This window comes from Bubalus bubalis, chromosome 23 (genome assembly GCF_019923935.1).
Source record: "Bubalus bubalis isolate 160015118507 breed Murrah chromosome 23, NDDB_SH_1, whole genome shotgun sequence".
Taxonomy (NCBI): domain Eukaryota; kingdom Metazoa; phylum Chordata; class Mammalia; order Artiodactyla; family Bovidae; genus Bubalus; species Bubalus bubalis.
In genome coordinates this window covers 22,602,185-22,627,188 of record NC_059179.1, presented here as the reverse complement: position 1 = coordinate 22,627,188, position 25,004 = coordinate 22,602,185, and the positions used below count along the sequence as shown (strand labels likewise).

Below are 25,004 nucleotides of genomic sequence, written 5' to 3'. Positions count from 1 at the left end.
GTCACAGTGGATGCTTGTGGTCGTGTGGGAGAACACGGCTTGAGCACAGAAGAGGCAGGAGCTGTTGAAGTAGCAGAGGCCCAGGACTGTACTGGTAGCAGCTGACCCGAGGGTTCCAAGCAGCCTCATCAAAAGGGTCTAGACTCCTTGGCTGTTCCACAGAAGGAGCAAGGAAGGGGAGGGGAAATGGATTCTCTCGAAACCTTTGACTTGAGAATACCTTAAGTCAGCCGCAGCCAATAGTACCCCATATGTGGCACAGGTTCCATGTAGCAATGAAAGTCTGAAGTGAGGTGGGTCAGCCAGCCAGTAAATCCGGAACCCATACCTCTGTCAAATGTGTTTGCAGATCTGTCTCTTGTCTTTGCATTCGTCTGAAAGGTTTTTGTCCCATCCCAAGTAGCCTAGTGGGAAAGAGGAAACTTCAAATCAAATGAGCTTTTTAGAATCCTAACTAATGTTTTTCCAAAGAGAAGAACCCATAGTTTTTATAGTTTGTGATTTCAAAAATGCATGAAAAAAACATGCCACCAGAAAGAAATCTGTTCCAAAGCAAGATTTGGGCATGTGGTATGAGTGGGTTGAGCTAAACTTCAGGAATCGGATGGGATAGCAGACAGCGGCTTGGGGAGGGGATTCCCAGGCCCAGTGTCTCCTCAAACTCCTGTGTGAAAAACTCTCCTTTGTCGAAGACCCAGTGAGAACAGTCTCTCCCTTCTAGGCTGTAGGACTAAGGAAGGCCTGGAGTCAGGGCTCTGGGGCCAGGTGGAAGGGAGCCAGCAGAGGCAGAATGATCTGTGAGTGAGGGCTCCTTTCTTGGAAATAATGAAGGAAGCAGATAAGTTCAGGTCCCCATTGGAATCTTGAAATCTCCTATGTCCATTGCCCAGGCGTGGGGCCAGGAGGACATCATTCTTAGGAATAAGTGGGCTCTGCAGTCGCTGGTGTCATACCTCCACCTGGAAAGCCACGTATACCCTTGATTAGGAGGACTGCATGGGTGTTTGTGGACCTGGGGAGCTGAAAGTCCCCGAGTTTTGTAGTGGGGTTGACTGTGCCCCAGCGCTAACTGTGCCCAACCAGGAGGTAGAAAACATCCCTCCTAGCCTCTTGGGACCACCTCTCACTCCACTGGGACTTCAAGTCTCAGAAGAGGGATAATATGAATTAGGTGCTGTGGGATCACTGTTGGCTATTCATGATCTGTATCCTGGGTTTGAAATTAATTGGATCGCAGAAAAAACTTCTATTATTTTTTAAAACCACATAAATACCCCCAAACCAAATTAACCCCCATACCTTTCATCCTTCTCCTTCTCCCTGTGTCTTTATTTGCTGGGTAGTGAAAAGTGCTTTCCCCAGCCTCCTTTGGGTTGCCATGCTGAACAAAGTGAGAAACCCAGGGAAGGAGGCAGCTGGTGCCAAAACGGCTGGCTGACCTCCTCCCCCCAACAACCACCGCCACACACACACCCTGCAGCCCTGAGTCCCCTGGCCTGCCCCGACCGCCTCACCGTCTGGGCTGCAGCCCAGACAAGCAAAGGCGCCTTGACCAACAACAAGCCCCAGCTTTGTTGGGCCTGTGGGGGAAATGCTTTCTGGAGCTCAGGGATCTCCTCTGAGAACCACCTGTGCCTCCCGGCCTCCTGCCTGGCCTGGGCCTTCTGGCACAGGGGCCCCTGCATTCCAGCCAGGAGGCTGGTGGTAGAAAGTGAGGGGGAGCGAGGGAGAGGCTAAGGGGGCTGTGGTCAGTTTGAGGGTGCACAAATTCCAATCCTTCCCTTTAAGGCCCCTGGTTGGATCAAGGTCTCCTGCTGCCCTGGCCAGGTTAAATTTTGTCCTGTCTGTCATCAGCCTTGACGGTAGCTTTCCGGGGTAGTCTGCAGGACAGGGACAGGGAACCGGAAGTCTCTCTTCTTACCCAGCCTCTGGTGCTTCTGGATGGAAACGATACAGATTCCTTTCATTAGGCCATTTCTGGACCAGGAGTCCCCAGTGCCTCTCTAATGCCTAGCTGATGACGGCGATAATGATGCAGACAAGGATGACTGACATGCTTGCCAGCTGAAATGCCAAGCACTATGCCAAACACTTTATATCTCGCTTAATCCTTCCAGATAGGTACTGTCACCATCATCAGGCAAGGAAACTGAGGCCTAAGAGAGGTTATTAACATGCTCAGAGTCACATCCGGTAATTAACTCAAACCTGGGTTTGAGTCCCAGCTTCTGACTCCGGAGCTCATGGCCTTTAACTACTCTGCCCACAAGGATCTTGCTCTCATTTGGGATTAGAATTTGTTGATTGTCTTGAATTGTTTCCAATTTAAATAAAAAAGCGAACTGAAGACTTAACTCTCTGACTGGACCTTAAGTTTTGGGTTTTTGGTTTTCTTGAACATCCTAATTCCTAGCACAGGGCTGGCTTGGATAGCCTTCAGGTAATTGTTGAAAGAATGAGGCCCCTATCTACTCCTGCCTCCAGCTTAGGAAGTGCCCATGCAAGGCCTTGTTGAATGAGAGTGCTGGTCAGTCTCAGGGCAGGAGCATCCATCCAGAGTGGGGTTGGTGGCTGTGCAGGTGGGACACCAGACTGATGCGGAGGAGAGGAAGATACGGAATCAAGGCCTGATGTGACTGGAGCTGAGCCAGTTGTTTTGCGGAAGAGGCCTGCTTGTCCCCTGCCGGTCGTCAAGATGGGCTGCTCCCAGAAGGCGGAGGCTGTTCCAGGGGTGGTAGGGTGTAAAGAGGGTCTGCTTTCATGTCTCTGAACCGCAGGTGTTTGGACTAGCCACGCTTTGCTTTGGAGACTCCTCTGTAGAGAATCACTTGGAACTTCTTTCAGCAGGGCTGGAGGCGGGAGTGAGGCAGGAGCTAGCTCTAGTCCCTAAGAGCTAGTCCAGGTCAGTGAGGGAGCACGGTGGGGGTGGCATTTCACATGGTGGTAGTTTTTATGGCTAGGTCTCAACGTTGGATAAATAGGTAAAAAGTTTGACCTGACTGCTGCCTAGAAGCCACACGCTGAACTGCTCCAAGTGCCCCAGGCTGATAGCCACTGAATGTAGTTTGCCTGGGTTCTTACAGGCTGTGAAGTGAGGTCGTTGATGGCAAATCCCCATGGACCACGATCCTACTTCTGTGGGTATGACTGGAGGGAGCTGGGAGGCAGGGCCACAAAGAGCAGTAGCCTATGCTATAGGGAGCTCGTCAGTCCAAGCTCTGCTGGGTCACAGTGTTTGTTACTAGTGGAGGGTTCCTAGTGCAGCGGGCCTGCAGAGTATCTGGTTCTGGGATTTCTAGGCAAGGTTCTGAGGTCTGCGTCAAAGGCAGGAAGGTTGGAAGCCACCTGGGTGAGGCTCAGCCCCTACCCCTCACCTCTGTTCAACCAGAACAGCTTCTCTGGTTCCTGTTTAATACATCTATTAGAGATGCTAACTCACAAACGTTTTGTGTTGCTTTTGTAAAAAGTTAAACACAACACTGTAGGATAACTGTTACCCATTTTACAGACAAGAAATGTGAGGCCTCCGGAAGGTACAGGCTTGCCGGGTCAAACAGCTTGTGAGCAGCTGATCTGGTCCTGAATGCGGGCCTGCTCAGCCTGGCTCCGGCCTTTCCCCGGTCCCACAGCGCTGCCTGCCCTGTCCTGTGTGCTCTTTCCTGCGTGTATCGCAGCTCATCTGTCACCCAGACCTTCTGTTTCTAGTTTTCATTTTTTTTGTTCTTTCAAGGAGGACGGCTTCTCTCTCTCCTAGGTCTGGGGTCAGGGCTGTTTTAGGGCAGGTTGTGAGAGGCTGGCAGGCCTGCGTCGTTACTTCCACTGCTAGAGCCCACACTCTGGCCTTCGGGTACCTTGGCACTGAGCTTCTGCTTTCACCCTGTGCCTCCCTAGCCTCAGAGCTACCCGCAAGTAGAGGACTCTCTTTCCTCTGCTTAGCTGGGCTTAAGGGCTGCTGTGGGGCAATAGTGGACCTGAGTGTTAGAGGCAGTCCTAGGTCTCCCATCTCCTGGAAGAGTCTCTCCCTAAAGCTGAGGTGTCCCTGAAGACCCAAAATCTAACGTGAGCTCCAGCCCCGGGCCCTCTGAGAAAGCCAGACAGACACAGCACTGCAGCCCTCTGACCCCTCTTGTCCTGCCGCAGCTCAATCCACCACCTTTTTTCCTTCTTTGCTTCATAAATGCAGAGCTGTGGTGCCAGTCTTGCATGCCTCTGCCTCCCAGAAAGCTATTTGGGGCCACTGGCCCTGACTGGAAGACACAGATAGGGTGGTTGATGATGTGGGTCCCTTGTCCAGGCCCCAGTCCCAGCTGCCCCCACAGCCCTGGTCTGGCTCACTGCGGGGCTCAATTCAGAGGCCTCTTTTGTTTAACTTGCACAGAGCAGCCCCAGCTCACCGTTCCCACATGCCGAAAGTTTCCCCACCATTCAAGGGGAAGGCTGAAAAGCCCTCAGCTAATTGCGTTGAGCTGAAAATTACCACTTCCCTGCGTTCCCCTGCTGCTGAGGACATTTGTGTCACTGCTGTATTTAGGGGGAACAAAGGCCCCCTGTGGGGAGAGCCCAGGTACGAATGTGGGGTGGGGGGAGTAATTGCAGACTCTCCAGGTGAAAGCCCCTGTTAAACTTCAGTAAGTCAATTAGGCTGGGGGGGAGGAGGGCAGAGACCCCCACAATAAACTGTTCCCACCAAGCAATTAAAGAAAATCATTTTAGCTTTGAGGAGAGAAACTGCTTATTAGAAATTTTGTGGGTCCCCCTCCTCTCCTACCCCAGCCCCCCTTAGGGATGAAACAACAAAACGCCTTCCTCAATAGAAGTGTTTCTCCTCCTCCCACTCATTGTGTGGCCTGAAAGCACTTACCGTGGGAGGGCAGAGGGAGGGACAGGCCCAAGAGGGAAGAGAATGGAAGGGGCTTAACACCTGTGCCGGCTGAAAATCACAAGTACCCAGGAAGACTGAGGAGAGAGGCTCCTGTGGGGCACAGTGGGCACACAGGGGTATTTGTATGTATGGGGTGTGCCTGTGCCTGTGGACCATTCTCGTCAGGAGTAGAAACACCAAACAGTGGGTGCAGCTGTGTGAGTATGTGTGCAGCATCTTGGGTGCCTCCTTACCAAAAGGAGCAGACACAGGCTGTGTGTGTGTGTGTGTGTCTGTCTGTCTGTCTACGTGTGTGTCTACCTCTGTTGGCAAGGCCAAGGCAACCCAGCTGGGCAGGCACCTCTTCCCAAGGCTGTGACTGGGCCCATGTTCTCTTTCCTCCCAGGAGCCAAATACCAGCACCTGGGAGTCGAGCCACAGAATAGCTTTCCGCCTCGGATAGTCGGCAACTGAGGGCTGAATGGCCAGCAGCCACCCACTGGCCCTGGGCTAGTCAGAGCAGGCCGGAGCAGGGGGTGAAGGATAGACCCGCTAATCTCCTCAGTGTTCTTCCTCAAGTTGCTTGGGTGGGGGTGAGGTGTGGTGACTGGGCAGAAAAGGAATCGGTGACCTGGGCTGGCACATGCTTTCTGGGTATCTGGCTTGGCTGGTATGGCTTACAGTGGAGTCTCCAGGTGGCAAAACCGCTCCCCTCAAATTTCTTCTTCCAAAGGAGAAGCCCAAGTTGGAAAGATAAGGTGATCTGATCTGGGGTGGGGGGGGGTGACAGCAGACTTATACATCAAAAGTGTGTAATTTGGTAATTTACAGGTGTGTATGCACACATGTATGCAGAGATTACATGTGGCTTAAGTGGGTAGGTACTGTACCCCACATCTTGGTACTTTAAGGGCGGTTCTGGTGGCGCTGATGGTGGGCATGGCGTTGAGTCAGGTACTGCCCTGGCCCCAGTGCTTCGCTGTGGCTCCTGATGTGTTTGGCCTTTATTCCAGTGTTCCAAAGAGGTGAAATGAAACATTGAGGGGTTGACTTTTCCCAGAAAACAAATATGCCAAGCTATTTGCCTAGCATGGGGCCTTAGGAAGTAGAATTTGGTGCCTAGAGGCTGGCAGTGGGGAGGTGAGGCTGTTGACAAAGTCCTAAGCAGGAGCATGGAGGTGAGGTCTATGGAGAGCCAGGGCTGGGTGGAATTTGGGGGTCTTGGGTAGGTGTGAAGTAGCTGGGAGAGGAGCCGGAATGAGGGGCTGCTCACTGTGTCTGGCTCCACCCAGTAACTACCTGTAAGGAGATGGGTCTTTGGAGGAACCCGAAGCTCAAATGCTTGTCATGTTTTGCTTCAAATTTCTTATAGGTATATATAGAGAGAGTGAAGAAGGAAATGGCAACCCACTCCAGTATGTCTGCTTGGAGATACCCCATGGACAGAGGAGCCTGGTGGGCTACAGTCCATGGGGTTGCAAAAAGTGGGACATGACTGAACGACTAATATTACTATATAGAGAGAGTTAAATAGATAGATATAGATACATATAAATGTGCACATATGTGTCTATTTATGCAATATTTAGTGATGTTTATAACATTTTTATACAACATATGATATCATTTATTATTTTATGCTCCAGAATGTGGTTGACCATGAATGAGCTTTGGTTTCCTGATATGTAATTTCTGACTAATGACTTCAAATGTCTTTCTAAACCTAGGGCTAGCTTCATTAAAAAGAGAGAGAGGAGGGGGGGGAATTCCCTGGTGGCCCTGTGGTTAGGACTGAGCTTCCACTGCAGGGGACATGGGTTCAATTCCTGGTTAGCGAACTAAGATCCCACGTGCTGTGTGGCATGGCCAAAAGAAAAAAAGAGTTTTAGGAGGACTACTTTAGGTATATGTGGGTTTAATTTTACATGTGTGAGTTTTCTGCTTGGTTCCTTCTTCATTTTTTTGGAATTTGTCACTCAGAGGGATTTAACAGTGGAATATACGAGATTGCTCTTAGGGTCATATTTATTTTTCCCTTGGTTTTAGGACTACTGGTCCTGGGTCAAGATGGGAAAAGGATTAAAAAAAGTTGTAACAAAGGAATTGCTGGTGGTTTCAAAGTTTTAATTATGGGTGTGTTTATTTTTTAACTTTCAAAATTTCAAACATACACAAAGAAAATAGTAAAATTAACTCCTATATTTTCATCACTATTTCAGTCATTTTGTGTGTCTTGATTCAAGTCAGATAAGTGCTGGGAAAGTATTGTTCGATTGCTTATTTCTTAGACGCCTGGCCCCATAGTTGTTGAAAATGGAAGGGTCTGAGAGTGGCCCAGACTCTGTCCTGGCAGAGTGAGCCTTGTGGTTTCCAACAGAATTTTTACTCTCATCAGTTTGTAAAAAGAAATCCCAGAGGCCCAGTCTCTGAAGATAGGGCTTTCTTCCTTAGAAACTATAACCCCCTGCCTCAAGCAGTATCCTTGTTACCTGCTGTCCTGCAGACAGTCTCCCCACCCACCTCTGCATGGAGTGTAAATTTTTTCCCCTGGCACTCTCTTTGGGCCTAAATGTAGGAAAACACATCATGCCCTTTCTGAAGTTCGAGGCCAGACTACACTGCCCTGGTCATCTGCTCTCATAGGAGGCCTACCAGCTATTGATTTCATGGATGAGGCGTCTCTTCTTAGCTAGCCCTCAAGGTGTCCAGCGGGTGCCTGGCAAAGCCCTTTGCTTATTTGTCAGTGAGGACATTCAGGTGGATGAGAAGCCCGGTGGCTACTGAATTGAAGTTCTATAGCAGTCAGGATAAATTGGTTGTAAGTGACAGAAACCAAATTCACGTTAACTTGAATAAAACTGGAAATGTTTGGCTCGTAAATCCAAGGGCAAAGCTAAGCAATCAAGTAAAGGAAGAGCAGGAGTCCAGCATCAGGAGTCCTGGACCCAGAGCCCGCAGTCTGCCAGGACTTAACGCCTCTAGTGCTCATCTCTGTTTCTGAATCTCAGCTCCTTTCTTTTTCCCAGTTGACCAGCTTATTCCAGAGGCTGCCAAGAGCTCCTGAGTTTGGCAGCTCATGGATTAAGTCATGGAGAGGGACTGGCATCCAGAAATCTCACTGGCCCTGCTTGGGTCAGCTTCCTACCCCTTGACCGGTTAACTGGCCAGGGAGGGAGATTATGTAAGAATATAGGAAGTCTCTGAATCAGCTGTGTGGAAGGAGCGTATAGGGCAGACAGAGCAGTTAGTGTCTGCTGTTTTCATGAAGGGCAAATTTCTCCTTGACAGCCCGTCCCAAATGTCTAGGTGATGGCACTAGTACGTATGCGGATGGTAGCAGCTCAGCACCTTGGCCGCCAGCTCTCACGGTCAGTCAGTCTGGAGGGAACTGTGGCATTATTGGCTTTCACCTCCTCTTTCTCACTTCATTACTGCTCTGCTGATTAGACATTCCTCCCTCTGTAAGCTGTTGATGGTGTCCTTAGAAAAATCTGCCACTTTTCTCACGTGTTCATGGGGGAAAAACCGGACTGCAGACACATGAGGTTGGACAAATGTGCAGTGGCCCAGGACCCTTCCAGTGGGGCAGAGAGAGACGGGAGCCGAGTCCTGGGATGGCACAGACCTGACTGGGCTGCCTCCGGAGGAGAACGACTAGCAGGCGGCCAGAATTAGACTCCAGGACTTCAGCGGAACAGGATGGAACACACAGACTCCCGCATCTTTCCTCTCAGTGCCATTGTCTAGAGGGCAGGAAATCTTGGAGAGGAGCAGAGTTCAAGATCAGGATTGCTGGTGCTGCCCACTAATCTGGAAACAAGGAAGTCCCTTGGGATTTCACCTTCCTGAGAAGCCCTGTAATGAAAGACTTGCAGAGAAGGACCTCAGTATTCTTACTTTTCTCCTATCTCTAGCTGTGTAATTTTTCCTCCTCCCCCTGTACAGTAAGCCTCAGTCTGTGCCAACCTGAGGACTCTGGGGCCCTTAGTGTCTCTCATCACAGGGAAGGAGTTGACATGAGAGATTGCTTAAATCTGCACACCAGGGTTTACTGGTGGACCTCCTCTACAATAGAGACTTTCTTGAGGAATCAGTTTTTCCTCCTGTGTACATAGACATAGTCATCTCCTTTCTCCTTTTCATGGATCCCATTTCTATAGCCCTGTTGTGTATAGTTCATGATGCATAGCAGGCCCTACTGGTCTGTCCACCTCCATGATAGAAGGAAAATTCCCTTCCCACTCCTTGACCACTCCTCCATCACCAGTAGCCTTTGGGGTAAAGGTGGAAAATGCCACAGCAATCAGGCTAGGTGGAGGAGTACAGAGCTTCATCTCCACTTCTCCCTTTTTGATGGAAGAGAAGTGGTCCAAGGATGCAGATGGTAGTAGTGAATCCATAAATCAACTCTCACACACTCTGTCTCCCTTCTTTTCAGCTTACTTGATGTCACTGTGGGCCTCTCTTTGGAAAGTCATTAGGGCCTCTTTCGTTTTAAGCTCTGTCAGAGTTAGGCCAGGGGATGAGGAATGCCATGCAGTCAGGCGATAGGTAGTGTGAGTGGGCTCTCTTGCCCTTTGATTCCTCAGAGAGAGCCTCTTTCTAGAAGGTCTTGATTATACTTTGATGCTTGCCACATGAAAATACCCCACATTGGTGCTTATGTGATGTTGAGAATAAAAATAAGAACCAGGCCAATCAGTCTCTAGGGAATGCCATCACTGACCGTGGGTCAAGGACATAGGACCTCATGATCATAGGTCACACCACAGAGTCCTCTTTGACCTGTCCTCATCTCTCTTCTCTCTTTGTGTTGTAAACACTTAATGCTCCTGCCTACATCTGAAGTAAGTCTGAGTTTCAGGGTCCCTCTGTGGTTTGTTAACATGGGCATGTTTAGGAAGAATCAGATTTTAAAATGAAACTGTTGAGTTGGTATCTGGTTTATCTGTGCAGCTCTCCAGTTGAGCTCTGTTTTCCTCTCTGGTTCTAGGGATTCTTGTCTTCCTTCCATCTCATCCCCCTACTCAAATGCCAGCTACTTATGTTCATAAGTTAGTTCAGTCGCTCAGTTGTGTCCGACTCTTTGCGACCCCATGAATTGCAGCACGCCAGGCCTCCCTGTCCATCACCAACTCCCGGAGTTCACCCAAACTCATGTCCATCGAGTCGGTGATGCCATCCAGCCATCTCATCCTCTGTCGTTCCCTTCTCCTCCTGCCCCCAATCCCTCCCAGCATCAGAGTCTTTTCCAATGAGTCAACTCTTCGCATGAGGTGGCCAAAGTACTGGAGTTTCAGCTTAAGCATCAGTCCTTCCAAAGAACACCCAGGACTGATCTCCTTTAGAATGGACTGGTTGGATTTCCTTTTAGTCCAAGGGACTCTCAAGAGTCTTCTCCAACACCACAGTTCAAAGGCATCAATTCTTCAGTGCTCAGCTTTCTTCACAGTCCAACTTTCACATCCATACATGACCACAGGAAAAACCATAGCCTTGACTAGACGAACCTTTGTTGGCAAAGTAATGTCTCTGCTTTTGAATATGCTATCTAGGTTGGTCGTAACTTGCCTTCCAAGGAGTAAGTGTCTTTTAATTTCATGGCTGCAGTCACCATCTGCAGTGATTTTGAAGCCCCAAAAAATAAAGTCAGCCATTGTTTCCACTGTTTCCCCATCTATTTCCCATGAAGTGATGAGGCCAGATTCCATGATCTTAGTTTTCTGAATGTTGAGCTTTAAGCCAACTTTTTCACTCTCCTCTTTCACTTTCATCAAGAGGCTTTTGAGTTCCTCTTCACTTTCTGCCATAAGGGTGGTGTCATCTGCATATCTGAGGTTATTGATATTTCTCCCGGCAATCTTGATTCCATCTTGTGCTTCATCCAGCCCAGCGTTTCTCATGATGTACTCTGCATAGAAGTTAAATAAGCAGGGTGACAATATACAGCCTTGACATACTCCTTTTCCTATTTGGGACCAGTCTGTTGTTCCATGTCCAGTTCTAACTGTTGCTTCCTGACCGGCATACAGGTTTCTCAAGAGGGTGGTCAGGTGGTCTGGTATTCCCATCTCTTTCAGAATTTTCCACAGTTTATAGTGATCCACACCGTCAAAGGCTTTGGCATAGTCAATAAAGCAGAAATAGATGTTTTTCTGGAACTGTCTTGCTTTTTCGATGATCCAGTGGATGTTGGCAATTTGATCTCGGGTTCCTCTGCCTTTTCTAAAACCAGCTTGAACATCTGGAAGTTCACAGTTCACGTATTGCTGAAGCCTGGCTTGGAGAATTTTGAGCATTACTTTACTAGCGTGTGAGATGAGTGCAATTGTGCAGTAGTTTGAGCATTCTTTGGCATTGCCTTTCTTTGGGATTGGAATGAAAACTGACCTTTTCCAGTCCTGTGGCCACTGCTGAGTTTTCCAAATTTGCTGGCACATTGAGTGCAGCACTTTCACAGCATCATCTTTCAGGATTTGAAATAGCTCAACTGGAATTCCATCACCTCCACTAGCTTTGTTCATAATGATGCTTTCTAAGGCCCACTGGACTTCACATTCCAGGATGTCTGGCTCTAGGTGAGTGATCACACCATCATGATTATCTCATTAGGAAACTTAAAAAAACAGAAGAGCTTGTTTGGCCTTAGTCTCCCCAGGAATCACCAGACCGTGTGGGCCACCTAAGCCCAGAAGATGTTAGCAGCCTGGTGACCCAGTCCTGGAGAAGGCAATGGCACCCCACTCCAGTACTCTTGCCTGGAAAATCCCATGGATGGAGGAGCCTGGTAGGCTGCAGTCCATGGGGTCACTAAGAGTCAGACACGACTGAGCGACTTCACTTTCACTTTTCACTTTCATGCGTTGGAGAAGGAAATGGCAACCCACTCCAGTGTTCTTGCCTGGAGAATCCCAAGGACGGCGGGGCCTGGTGGGCTGCCGTCCACAGGATCGCACAGCGTCGGACACGACTGAAGTGACGCAGCAGCAGCAGACCCAGTCCTTGGGCCTGACCACTACCATGATGACAAATGGACTGCCTAGAGCAAAGAGGAAAAAGTGGATATGTTTTGAAGCTGGAAATAATTCTGTGCTTAGCTAGCCTTAGCACCGTTAGTCATTTGAGTACCTAGTAAGTACGGGGCACTGTGGTGGAGTAAGCCATGGCTTTGACCACTGATAGGCTCCCAGCAGAGTTCAGTAGCTCTCCTGCTTGAAGAAACTGGTTGTTAACCTCTCTACAGAGAAAGTGCTTGTAAAACAGAAGTTTAGGGGGTATATACTATTATATGAGAGCAGAGAGGAAACTGTGGAATTCTCATAGGCAATTGTTTCAGGCCTTAATCACTCAGAAGCCCTCCAGGTGAATGGCCCCTGTCAAAGGGCGTCAGCCAGGTTTAGGAAGGAGCCATGGGACTGTGTGGTTTGTGTGGGGTTCAGAATCACATTGAACTCAGGCACCAGCAAGATGCAGTCCTTTCAGGCAACTTCAAAATGAATATTCTTATTATCATCCTCCTTTTAATCTCTCATTTCCTATGTTATTTTTTAGATAAGTAATATATAAATATGTTCCATTTGTAAAAAGCTTAAAAATGTATAAATTATAAAATTATATAAAAATATATGAGAATATTAAAAAGGTTCTTTTTCTGTGGCCCTTCCCCTCATTCTTCTCCTTTTTGTAGGAAGTCTGTAGATGTCACTCCTGATCTTTACACAAATACATGGTTTTGCTTAGTTTTAGGCTCACAATATGCATGTATTCTGTAACTTGAATTCTTCCTCTGGGACCCATGTGGCTCAGAGGTCCTTTGCTGTCAGAATGCATTCTTTTTACTGCTGCATTGTAATTCAGAAAAATATGGTTGCACCATCGTTTACTTAGCCATCCTGCTATTGATGAACACTTAGGTTATTTCCAGTGGTTTGCTATTACAAATAGTGCCTCAGGAAGCATCTGTGTACTTGCCTATTTGTGCATATAGTAAGATATTTTTCTAAGGAAGATACTTAGGAAAAAGTTGCTGGATTGAGGGGTAAGTACATTTAAAAGTTTTTGGATGCTGCCTAATTGCCCTTCACTTGGACTGTATCGGATTCAGTTCAGTTCAGTCGCTCAGTCGTGTCCGACTCTTTACATACCCACAAACAGTATATACATTTGTATTTCCTCTTATACTTATCAGTACTGGATAATATCAGATTAAAAAATTTTTTTTTGTTTCTCTGGAGGGTAAAAAATGATATCCAGTTCTGGTAGTGAGTATAGAATAGTGATTAAAAACTGGACTCTGGAGCCCAACTGGCTGAGATCAAATCACAAGTCTTCCCACCTGCTAGCTATGTGACTTGGTGAGTTACTTAACGTCCCTGTTCCTTAATTTCCTCATCTGTGAAAGGGGGATGATAATGGTAGTACATACCTCATAGTGACTTAATTTTTTTGTTCTTATGGAAAATTTCAAAATATGCAAAAGTAATTAATCAATTCTTGGCCAATTTTGTTTCATCAATATTGCTCACACACTTTGCCCTCCAGTATTATTCTGTAGCAAATATCAGGCATATAAGTAAATATTTCAGTGGATAGTCTAAAAGATAGTGATGGTTTTAAAATGTGATTATAATACCATTATCATATCTAGAAAAATATCACCAAAAATGTAGGATGTGGGTTTGTTGGGTTTTTTTGCCACCCTGCATGGCATGCTGGATCTTTGTTCCTCTAGCAGGGGAAGGAACCCATGCCCCCTGCAGTGGAAGCCTGGAGTCTTAACCACTGGACCCCCAGGGAAGTCCCTGTAGGAATGTTTTGAGGGTTAAATGAATTAATTATATAGTACCTGGTGTGTGGTAAATGCTCTAGGTATTTGCAGCTATTTTTCATTGTTTTCTGATTTGCAATTCGATTACTAGGAGGGTTAACATTACTGCATTTTTTTTTGGCAGGTATATTTTTTTGCTGTATATTACTTACTGAAAATTTGTGCTCATTCATCTGTTTTTTTCCCTCTATGGTTTATAGAATATCTTTGTATTTTCTGGGTATTAATCTTTTGACTACTACATATATTTGGTAATTCCTTTCAGCCTGTTGTTTACAGTGTCTGCTGTTGGGTAGTTTTTTGTAATTTGGAGATTAGTTCTGTCATCTCTGCCCTATGGCTTCAGAGTTTTGTCTTATGAATGCCTTCACTACTTTGAGATTGTAAAACTATTTTCCTATATTTTCTTCTAACACGTTTATGGGTTTTTGTGTAGTTTTTAAAAATGTTTATGTCCCCAATCCATCTGGAATCGATGTCTGCTGTGAGTTAGGGCTCTAATTTTATTTTTGCCAAATGTATGTCCTATGGTGTCTCTACCATTTATTGATTAGTTCATCCTTCATCCACTGCCTGTAAATGCCACATTTAGGATCTGCTGATTCCCTACAAATATATGGGTATGATTCTGGATTCTTTATTCTGACTCATTGATCTAGTTGTCTATTCTAGCACTGATATCTAGTCAAGTGATTTGTTTCTCATTGTTGTTGTAAAAATATTTCTTAGCTCTTCTTGTTTTCTCTTCCCTGTGAATTTTAGAATCAACTGATTAAGTAAAAAATCTTGTTTGGATGGGACTGTATTGAATTTATGGGCTAATGATGGGAGAACTGACAGTTGGAGACTTCTCATCCAGGAACATGATGTACCTCTCCACTTACTCAGCAATTCTGTGTCCATTAGTAAAGGATATAGTAGAGTTTTTTTCATATGGGGCTGTCTTAGTTTTTTGTTTCTTTTTGTTTCACTTATTTTGATTAGATTTATTCTTAGCTATTTTACAATTTCTTAATTCTTTTTTGCAAATGGATTTCTAATTTCGTTTTGTTTGGTGATTGCTGGTGCATAATAGTTTACATCTGTGGGGATTTGCTGTGTGCCATACATTGCTCTAAGCATCTTATCCCATATAATTTTCTCAGTAAGTCCTAATATTTCTGTTTTATTGTTAAAGCAACTGGGCTTTGTAGCACAGTTAGTTGTTCATTCAAGATCCCATGGTTACTAGGTGGGAGAGCAGCAGTCCTGAGCCCCCACTCCTTTCTCTCTCTCTCTCTCTCTCTAATATGTATGTATTTGGCTGTACTGCACCTCAGTTGCGGCACATGAGATCTTCAGTCTTCATTGTGTGGCATGCGAGATCTTTAGTTGCAGCATGTGAACTCTTAGTTGTGGCATGTGGGCTCTAGTTCCCTGACCAGGGACGGAACCCAGCCCCCCGCATTGGAGGTGTAGAGTCTCAGCCACTGCACCCCCAGGGAAGTCCCCACTCTCCCTTCCACTGTCATACACAGTGTGCCACCCACCTTATCCTACTCTGAAATTGGTTGCAGTACTTTTAGTTGAATCTTTTGGATTTTCTAGGTAGACAGTTTTAGTGTCCACAAATAACGACCATATGTATTTCTTCTTTTTTCATGCCTCTTGTTAGGTACATAGTTTTGTGGATCTACATTCATCATTTCTCAGGAAGTCTGACCCGGTCAGTTTTTCCTTTAGCACTGGAATATAGTGCCATTTCTTCTTAGGGGTAGATGGGAGGCTGTACAGATAGAAAAGAGAGTGTAGAAACGTCTCCAACGTGTCTTGTTAATAAATTCAGTAGATTGAATGTATGTTATTCCATTGTACTGTGAGTCTTTGTTTTTGATGTAGTTAATTTTTTCTGTTAATTCTGCCCTTCCATTGCTCAAGTTTGTAAGTTTCTGTTTCTTGAGTGGAATTGGTGCATTTGGGAAGAGCAGCCTCTATACCTCAAGCCTCCTCTTGTTTAGCCTGGGCCAGGGTCTTATATCCTTGGCCAGGCTGCCCTTTTACCACCGGTTAAAATGGAAAACGAGCATTATGTGTTTCCATAGAGGAATTTCCTCCGTGGGAAAGCAGAAAGCCTGTTCTGTTGCTGTTGTTAGAGTCTTTATTAGGAGGGTGAGCCTGGGGAGCCCCAGCCCCTGGACACTTTGCAGAGCCTGACCTAGGTGGCTTACTTGCACCATCCTATCCGGATGCACATGGGCTGAGAGGGACCTGAGGGGTGTGTGTGTGAGAGAGAGGAGAGACACACAAGACAGGCAGGCAGATAGACACTGGCTGGGACAGGTGTTCCAGGCCTCTGCCCACAGTGGGAGTCAGGGCCAGTCTTGCTCTCTACTGGCCAGTGCTGAGTTGGGAGAAAGAGGCTAGTGGAGCCCCTCCCTGCTGACCTGCGGCTTTCTGTCCTAACCTTGGGATACTGATCAGTTCCACAGCTTCAGCCCAAGGTGTGCCAGGGCTACCACTGCTGACACCTGTTTAAGCAGGCAGCTCATTATCGGGTCCACTTGTCTTTGGCCATGAGTCAGTGGGCAGGAATGTTTGGTTATGTTGTGTTTTCTCTTATAAAATGTAAATAATATACTTTTCCCTTTAAAAAGTAGCACATACTCATTAAAGAAGATTTATAAAATAAAATTTAAAAGAAGAAAGAATTGCTAATTACTCTGTTGCCCATATGTAGTCACTTGAAGCATTTTCGTGAGTTTCATTCCACTCCTTCCTTTTCTAGTCACAGGCTGTTTTTCTAAAAGTTGAAGTATAACGTTATATTAGTTTCACATATACAACATAATGGTTTGATATTAGAATGCAATGCAAAATGATCTCTATCATAAGTCTAGTTACCATGCATCACCTTACATAGTTACGATCATTTTTTTCTTGATGAGAATTTTTAAGATTTACTCTCTTAGCAACTTTCAGATATGCCACACAGTATTATTAACTGTAGCCATCATGCTGTATATTACATCCTCATACTTTATCTATTTTATAACTGGAAGTTTGTACCTTTTGACTCCCTTGTTCCATTTCTCCTGTCCCCTACCTCCTCCCCTTTGGCAACTACCAGTCTGTTCTTTGTATCTGTGAACTTGGTTTTTCATTTGTTTTGTTTTGATTCATTTTGTTCTTTCTTATATTGCACATATAAGTGAAATCATATAGTATTCATCTGTCTCTGTCTTACCTATGTCACTTAGCCTCATGCCTTAAGGCCTGTCTGTATCACAAATGGCAAGTGGGTGTGAGTCGCTCAGTCATGTCTGACTCTTTGGGACACTATGGACTCGAGCCTCTCAGGCTCCTCTGCCCATGGTATTCTCCAGGCAAGAATACTAGAGTAAGTTGCCATGCCCTCTTCCCAATCCCAGGGGATCTTCTCAATCCAGGGATCAAACCTGGGTCTCTTGCATTGCAGGCAGATTCTTTACCATCTGAACCACTAGGGAAGCCTCAAATTGTAAGATTCCATACTTTTTTCTGACTGAGTGGTATTCCATTGTATATATGCACACCACATCTTTTTATCCATTCATCCACCAGTGCACACTTAGGTTGTTTCCATATCTTGGCTATTTTAAATAAGGCTCCAGTGAGCATGGGGGTGCATGTATCTTTTCAAATTATTATTATTATTATTTTTAAAAAACAAATACTCAGAAGTGGAATTACTTGATCATATGGTAGTTCTTCCTTCAAGCTAGGCTTCAGCAGTACTTGAATTGAGAAATTCCAGATGTACAAGCTGGGTTTAGAAAAGGCAGAGGAACCAGAGATCAAGTTGCCAACATTCATTGGATCATAGAGAAAGCAAGGGAATTCCAGAAAAATTTCTACTTCTGTTTCATTGACTACATAAAAGCCTTTCACTGTGTAAATCAAAACAAACTGTGGAAAATGCTTAGAGATGGGAATACCAGACCACCTTACCTGTCTCCTGAGAAACCTGTATGTGGGTCAAGAAGCAACATTTAGAACCTTACACAGAACAACTGACTGGTTCAAAATTGGGAAAGGAGTACGGCAGGGCTGTATATTGTCACCCTGTTTATTTAAATTATATGCAGAGTGCATCGTGTGACATGCCGGGGTGGATGACTCATAGGCTAGAATCAAGATTGCCAGGAAAAAGATCCACAACCTCAGATATGCAGAGGATAACACTCTGATGGCAGAAAGTGAAGAGGAACTAAAGAGCCTCTTGATGAGGGTGAAAGAAGACAGTGAAAGCTGGCTTAAAACTCAACATTTAAAAAATGAAGATCATGGCATCTGGTCCTATCACTTCATGGCAAATAGAAGGGGAGAAAGTAGAAGCAGTGACAGATTTTCTCTTTTTGGGCTCTAAAATCACTGCGGATGGTGACTGCAGCCATTAAATCAGAGGACATTTGTTTCTTGGAAGGAAAGCTATGGCAAACCTAGACAGCATATTAAAAAGCAAAGACATCACTTTGCCAATGAAGGTCCATATTGTCAAAGCTATAGTTTTCCCAATTGTGATGTGAGGGTTAGACCGTAAGAAGGCTAAGTGCTGAAGAATTGATGCTTTCGAATTGTGGTGTTGGAGAAGACTCTTGAGAGTCCCCTGGACTGCAAGAAGATCAAACCAGTCAATCCTAAAGGAAACCAACCCTGAATATTCAGTGAAAGGACTGATGCTGAAGCTGAAGCTCCAATACTTTGGCCACGTAATGCAAACACTTTTCCACAGGTGCCTCATTGGAAAAGATTCTGATGCTGGGAAAGATTGAAGGCAAAAGGAGAAGAGGGAGGCAGAGGATGAGATGGTTGGGTGGCATCACCAGTTCAATGGACATGAACTTGGGCAAACTCTGGGAAATAGTGAGGGACAGGGAGGCCTGGCACGCTACAGTCTGTGGGGTTGCAGAGTCAGACATGACTTAGCAACTGAACAACAAATAGTAGTTCTATTTTTCACTTTTTTGAGGAAACTTCACATTGTTTTCCATGGTGGCTGCACCAATTTACATTTCCACCAACAGTGTATGAGGGTTCCCCTTTCTTCACACCCTCTCCAGCAGTGGCTATCTCTTGTCTTTTTGATGACAGCCATTCTAACAGATGTGAAGTGATACCTCATTGTGGTTTGGATTTGGGTTTTTCCTGATGATTAACAATGTTTAGAATCTTTTGATGTGCCTGCTAGCTATCTCTGTGTCTTCTTTGGAAAAATGTTCAGGTCCTCTGCCCATTTTCTAATCAGATTGTTTGGCTTTCTGCAGGGGAGTTGTGTGAGTTCTTTATATATTTTGGCTATTAGCCCCTTATTGGATATATGCTTTGCAAATACATTCTGCCATTCAGTAGGTTGCCTTTTCATCTTGTTGATGATTTCCTTTCTTTTGCAAAAGTCTCTTAGCTTGATGCGCTCCCACTTGTTTATTTTTGCGTTTGTTGCTTTTGTTTAGGAGTCTCATACAAAAAATCATTGCCAGGAGTGGTGTCAAGGTGCTTACTACTAGGTTTTCTTTTTAGGAGTTTTATGGTTTCAGGTCTTACATTCAAGTCTTTAATCCATTTTGAGTTAATTTTTGTGTACAGTATAAGATAGTTTCATTCTTTGGCAAGTGGCTGTCCAATTTTCTCAACACTGTTTATTGAAGAGACTGACCTTTCTCCCATTGTGTATGCTTGCCTCTTTTGTAGTTAAAAATAATTATTCTTTAGTTTGATCAACAAAGTTGTATTTAACTTCCCCACTCAAGCTGTTTTAAAATAGTTCCATTAATGCTGCTTGTACCCTACTTTTTTTTCCTTATAAAACATCTTGTCTATATTCTTTGGGAATATCATTTTAAATGTCTGTTTAATATTACATTAAGTAGATAGACCAGCATTTATTCAACATATTTTTGGTCTTGACCCCTTGAAGACAAGGCACATCCTTCTTTCCCTGTTAATCCATTTTGGTTCAATCACCCATGAAGTTGGCTAACCTTCTTTTGAATTTTTGTTTTCTGTCTGAAGCATCTCTTTGAGGTAATAGTACGCCAGATGCTATGTGAAATGGACCTTCTTTTTATTGCCTTAAACTTTACTCATTCAAGTTTCAGAGAGGCGTCTTGGTCTTGTTATCCTTTAGTTTGGTGAACGAAGTTGTGTTTACCTTCTCCTCTGTGGCTAAGCTTTAGTTCTGGGCACTCCCTCCCCAGCCTTGATAGGCAGGCACTGCTATAGATGGTAGGCCCCACATTGTGCTTCTGACCCCATCACTGATGGGACACTCAGCCTTCTGGTCTGTAGAGCATTCAGGGGTATGTACCCCACTGCAAGATGGATGTTTGCTGATGAGAACAAGATTTCTTTGTCTCTCTTTTTTGTTCCCTCCCAAATAACATCTATTTCCCTTCCCCTGGTGTGCCCTGTTGACTGGATCTTGGGAACTGGCTGCCTCATCCTTCACCTGCCCAGGACCGTGTCTCTCCTCTTCCTGACTTCTGCTGACCTCCTGTTCCCACTCCGCTGGTCCCTCCCTCACAGTGCTGTCACTGCACTTCTGCCTCTGGCCTAGCCTCACCCGATGAGTTTGTGTGACCTTCGCACTGCATTCATGCTTTGGGACTTAGCCGCTATAATGATGTCCATGGCGCAGGTTAGCAGATGGCGGCAGCAGCAATGAGACCTGACATGTTCTAATGACTCTCTTCTTCCCACCCTTGCTGGCCGAGCTGATGGAGGGGCAGGGGTTTCCTTGAGGCGTTTTAGGAGGGGGCCAAGGGAAATCGGGGGGCACCCAGGTGCCGATGAAGCCTGTGACCTTTGCTGCTATAATATCAGTGTTTCACAAGCAGGGCGGTTCAGGAGCCCACTTGCAGCCCATCAAAAATTGATTTAATTGCAATTTTTCCTCCAATTAGGAGCACTGGAGCCTGACTAATTGGAGTAATAGAGAGTAATAAGGCTCAGATAAAAAGCCTTCCTCGGCGGCCTTTGTATCTCGTGTCAGTGCCTGTCAGAGGTCAGAGAGCTTGCATATTCTATTAGGCAGCCCGGCCTTCATTTGTACAAATTAGTTTACCCAACAGTAATTAAAATGCCGATGCGGGTTGAAGAGGACTGAATACACTTGATGGGCATGCTGGTGAACGATGTGACAGCTCTGGTGGCTCCCTTGCCAAAGTGTGTCAGCCCGGCTCAGAGGCGCTGGGCTTGGACCAGCTGGGCAGCTCCAGGCCAGCCACGGGGCACAGCTGCCGAGCACACCCTTCTGCTGCCCCTCCTCAGAGCCCTTCCGTCGCTCCTTTCTTCTCCCAGGTGGAGTCATTTGTTCACTTGTCCATTCGTTCATTCAGTAAGCATTTGAGTTGTCAGTATGTGGCAGGCATTATACTAGGTGCTGGGGAAAGAACTTACGGGGCACAGGGTGTAAAATCACTTGGGCTCTGGAATTAAGACTGCTGCTGCTGCTGCTGCTCAGGGTTCAAATTCTAGTCCCACTGGTTGCTCCATGTGTGAGCAAGATCAAGGTTGTTACTTCTCTGTGTCTCAGTGTCCTCGTCTGTCAGACATGAGGGAGTAGACAGAGTAGTGCTTTGGAGACTTTGTTTGCGGACTCGAGCACACAGCAAGTGCTCAGTCACCTCCTAGGGTAGTGAAGAGGGTCCAAACGAAGGCAGAGGCAGCACGAATATACCTTCTTTTCACCCTGCCCACACCTGACTGATTTTCCTTCATACTTTCCTCTCCTCTGTTATGTATCTTTGTTATTTTCTATTCCTCAACTTGACTACCAGAACTCCCAACTCTCTTGGTCTCTCTGATGTGAGGGCTCTTATGTCTTCTTCTTGGGCCTATGGATGATCTCTGTGAGGCCAGGTTTTCCTAAGTTGGGACCAGGGGGCCAGTAAGGTAGCTTGGGCATCTGGGCAGGGTGAGACTTTGTAGAGTGGATGAGAAATTGGATGAGAAATTGTAGAAGGCTAGCTTCTGATAAGGACTTTCTGGTCCAAAAAGAGAAGAGTTTATGGAGTCAGAATGACTTTTAGACCCTCAGGGTGAGGGAGTGTATGCATTTGTGTAAGAGCATGTGTGTGTATGTGTGTGCTGACTTTTCTAGGTATTGCTGGTTATTGTTATTGCTCAGTTGCTAAGTCGTGTCTGCCTCTTTGTGACCCCATGGACTGTAGCATGCCAGGCTTCCCTGTCCATCACTATCTCCTGGAGTTTTCTCAGATTCATGTCCATTGAGTTGGTGATGCTGTCTAACCATGTCATCCTCTGCTGGCCTCTTCTCCTTTTGCTTTCAATCTTTCCCAGCATTAGGGTCTTTTCCATTGAGTCGGCTCTTCACATCAGGTGGCCCAAGTATTGGAACTTCAGAATCAGTCCTTCCAGTGAATATTCAGGATTGATTTCCTTTAAGATTGACTGGTTTGATCTCCTTGCAGTCCAAGGGACTCTTAAGAGTTTTCTCCAGCACCACAATTCAAAGCCATCAATCTTTGGCACTCAGCCTTCTTTATGGGTCCAACTCTTAAATCCATACATGACTACTGGAAAAACCACAGCTTTGACTATATGAACCTTTGTTGGCAAAGTGATGTCTTTGCTTTTTAATATGTTGTCTAGGTTTGTCATAGCTTTCCTTCCAAGGAGCAAGCATCTTCTAATTTCATGGCTACAATCACTGTCTGCAGTGATTTTGGAGTCCGAGAAAATAAAATCTGTCAACTGTTTCCACTTTTTCTCCATCTATTTGCCATGAATTGATGGGACCAGATGTCATGAACTTAGTCTTTTGAATGTTGAGTTTTAAGCCAGCTTTTTCACTGTGCTCTTTTACCCTCATCAAGAGGCTCTTTAGTTCTTCACTTTCTGCCATTAGAGTGGTATCATCTGCATATCCGAGGTTGTTGGTATTTTTGCAGGCAATCTTGATTCCAGCTTGTGAGTCATCCAGCCCGGCATTTTGCATTATGTACTCTGCATATAATTTAATAAACAGAGTGACAATATATAGCTTTGTCAATGCTCCTTTCTTCTCATCTGTTATCTGGTTGTGCTTCACTGTACAACTTCACTGTACCAACACTGTGTCATGTGTTATTCAGGTCTGAGCTTGGAGATTTGGGAATTAATCTTCTAAGAAGCAGAAGGACCCCCTTCACAGCTCCTATGACTAGCTTCCTCTGCTGTGTTGGCTGTGAACTCTGGAAGGCCCTTTCAGTTGAAGTCTGTAGATTTGTTTTGGGCATCTCTTTGGTACCAGACACTGTGCTGGGCACTGGAATACACAAGAGCCACCAGACAGTCCATGATCTCAAAAAGAAGATGAGAAGACAACCCCTCAAATGCCATTTGTCTCGTGCAGGCAAGATCAGGGTGTGGCAGGACTTAAGAGGAAGGCCTGTCAGGCTGCTGAGCAGCCAGCAGATCCTGCTTTTGCCTGTTGAGTAGGGCTGACCGTCCCTGTCCCTCGGGGGGCTGATGGTCCCTGTGGTTTGGATGTGAATCTTGGTGAACGTTCCAAGCAGGACCTGGCTCCAAATCTGCTTAACTGCTGCTTACGTGGTTGTTTTTGTTTTGTTTTGACTGAGTGTTAAATTTGATTAAACTCTTCAGATCAGATCAGATCAGTCGCCTTAGGCCCTCATAAATGTCAGAGGGACTCTCTACTCTCCCTCCTGTATCTGCTTCCTGCTTTACATGGTTAAGCAAGGGAAAAGGGCAGCTTTTGGAAAGAAATGTTCACAGTTGTTATATCCAGGCAATTAAGAAAGATCCTTATGGGCATGAAGGTGAGAGGCATTCCTCCTGGAGGCAAAGGGTGAGGGTCAGGGGTGGGTGGGCAGGAATAGAGGACAGGAATCCAGGGGCTGGGGTTCCCATCACTGCTGGGAAGTCAGAGCTGTGGAGGCGCCTCCCCTCTTTCTCCATTGACTGACCTTGATGCTAATTTAGGCCTGTGGCCAGTCAGAGGCCTGCCACAGGGCTCCTTAAGAGTCTGTGTGTCTGTGCTGGTGCCCCTTACCTGGCTCCCTACTTCTCAAAAGTCTGGAGAGCCCTATTGCCTGCATGAATGATTTCTAAGGGCTATTATGTTTCCAACCCAAGGTAATTAGCTTTACCAGTTATTACTGGATTGCCCTTGAGAGAAAAATGTTGGGGGGAGAGGGAGGTGAGGATAACACCTCCTGGCTTTGTAGTTTGGGGCTTCAGTGTCCAGTGGCTGCATACCAGGCTAGGTGTCACCTGGAGCATGACAGAGTGACTGTTTTGGAATACCATTCTAGTTTAGTGGCTACTGGCATGCCTGTAGGTTGATAGGAGGCTGGGAAGACGGAGCATGTCCCTAGAGAAGTCTTGATTTGAGGCATTGATGCTCCAGGGTGGTTTATGTGGCCTTTTTGTCTGCCTCGGGTTGAAACACAAACCCCTGCCCTGCAATTTTGATTGTAAATCAGTGGCTTGCCCAGTGCCTGCCCTAACATCTCCTCTATCAGCAACTAGCCGGCCAACCCCCCACCAAGCCAAAGCCATCGGCTTCTCAGAGCCCCAACTGCGGAAATCCATCTCCCCACTGACATGCTTAGGATCAGAGAGCCACAGGTGCTGGGCAGGGCCAGGGCCGATAGGCTGCTGCCCCACAGTGCTAACGTGTCATTAATATGTCCAGTCCCTCCCCCCAAACCCAGACATGTAGGGACTTGGCCCTTCCCTGCCCCAGGGCTCCTGAGTGACATAACTGCTTTCAGCTCTCTTGTTCCAGTTTAGATTTTCAAGCCCAGGGTTCCTGCAGGCTCCCCCTCCCAACACCTTCCAAATCCTCTGACAAAGAAGTGGTCTGGCACATGGGTTCAAGTTCTAGTCGTAGTACTGTGGCCAGCCTGGCTCATTGAATGGATTCTTCTCACTGGGTTTGGGCCTCCACTTAAAATGAAACTGCAGATTATATATGTTGAACTTTTTAGGGGTTTAAGAGAGGCTCTTAAATATGGGCAGTATGGTCGGAGTGTTCCTTCTCTCTCGCCTCTTGGCAGTGTCTGTCATTGTCCTCTAAACTCTGACTTTCATCCCACTCCCACAGCAGTGCTGACTGCCTAGGCCCTCACACTCCCTGCTCTCCCACCCTCACCTTTTCATGCCATCACCTGCCTTTCATCATTGGCCTCTTCTCACTTTGGTGCCTTTATGCCTGCCCTGTGCTTGTATCATGTTGCCATATTCCCCAGCTCTTAAAACCTTCAGTAAAGCCGCCCAGCCTCCCTCACCTCTGACCAGGGTAGCAGCTTCCAGCGCCCAACAATCTGTTATGGG

At 46.0% G+C, this 25,004-nt stretch overlaps 1 protein-coding gene across 7 annotated transcripts in view; it reads left to right on the top strand.

The window, feature by feature from the left end:
* Positions 1-25,004, top strand: part of FBXW4 (F-box and WD repeat domain containing 4) — an 83,301-nt gene that overhangs the window by 46,562 nt on the left and 11,735 nt on the right. The gene's annotated exons all lie outside the window — the stretch shown is intronic.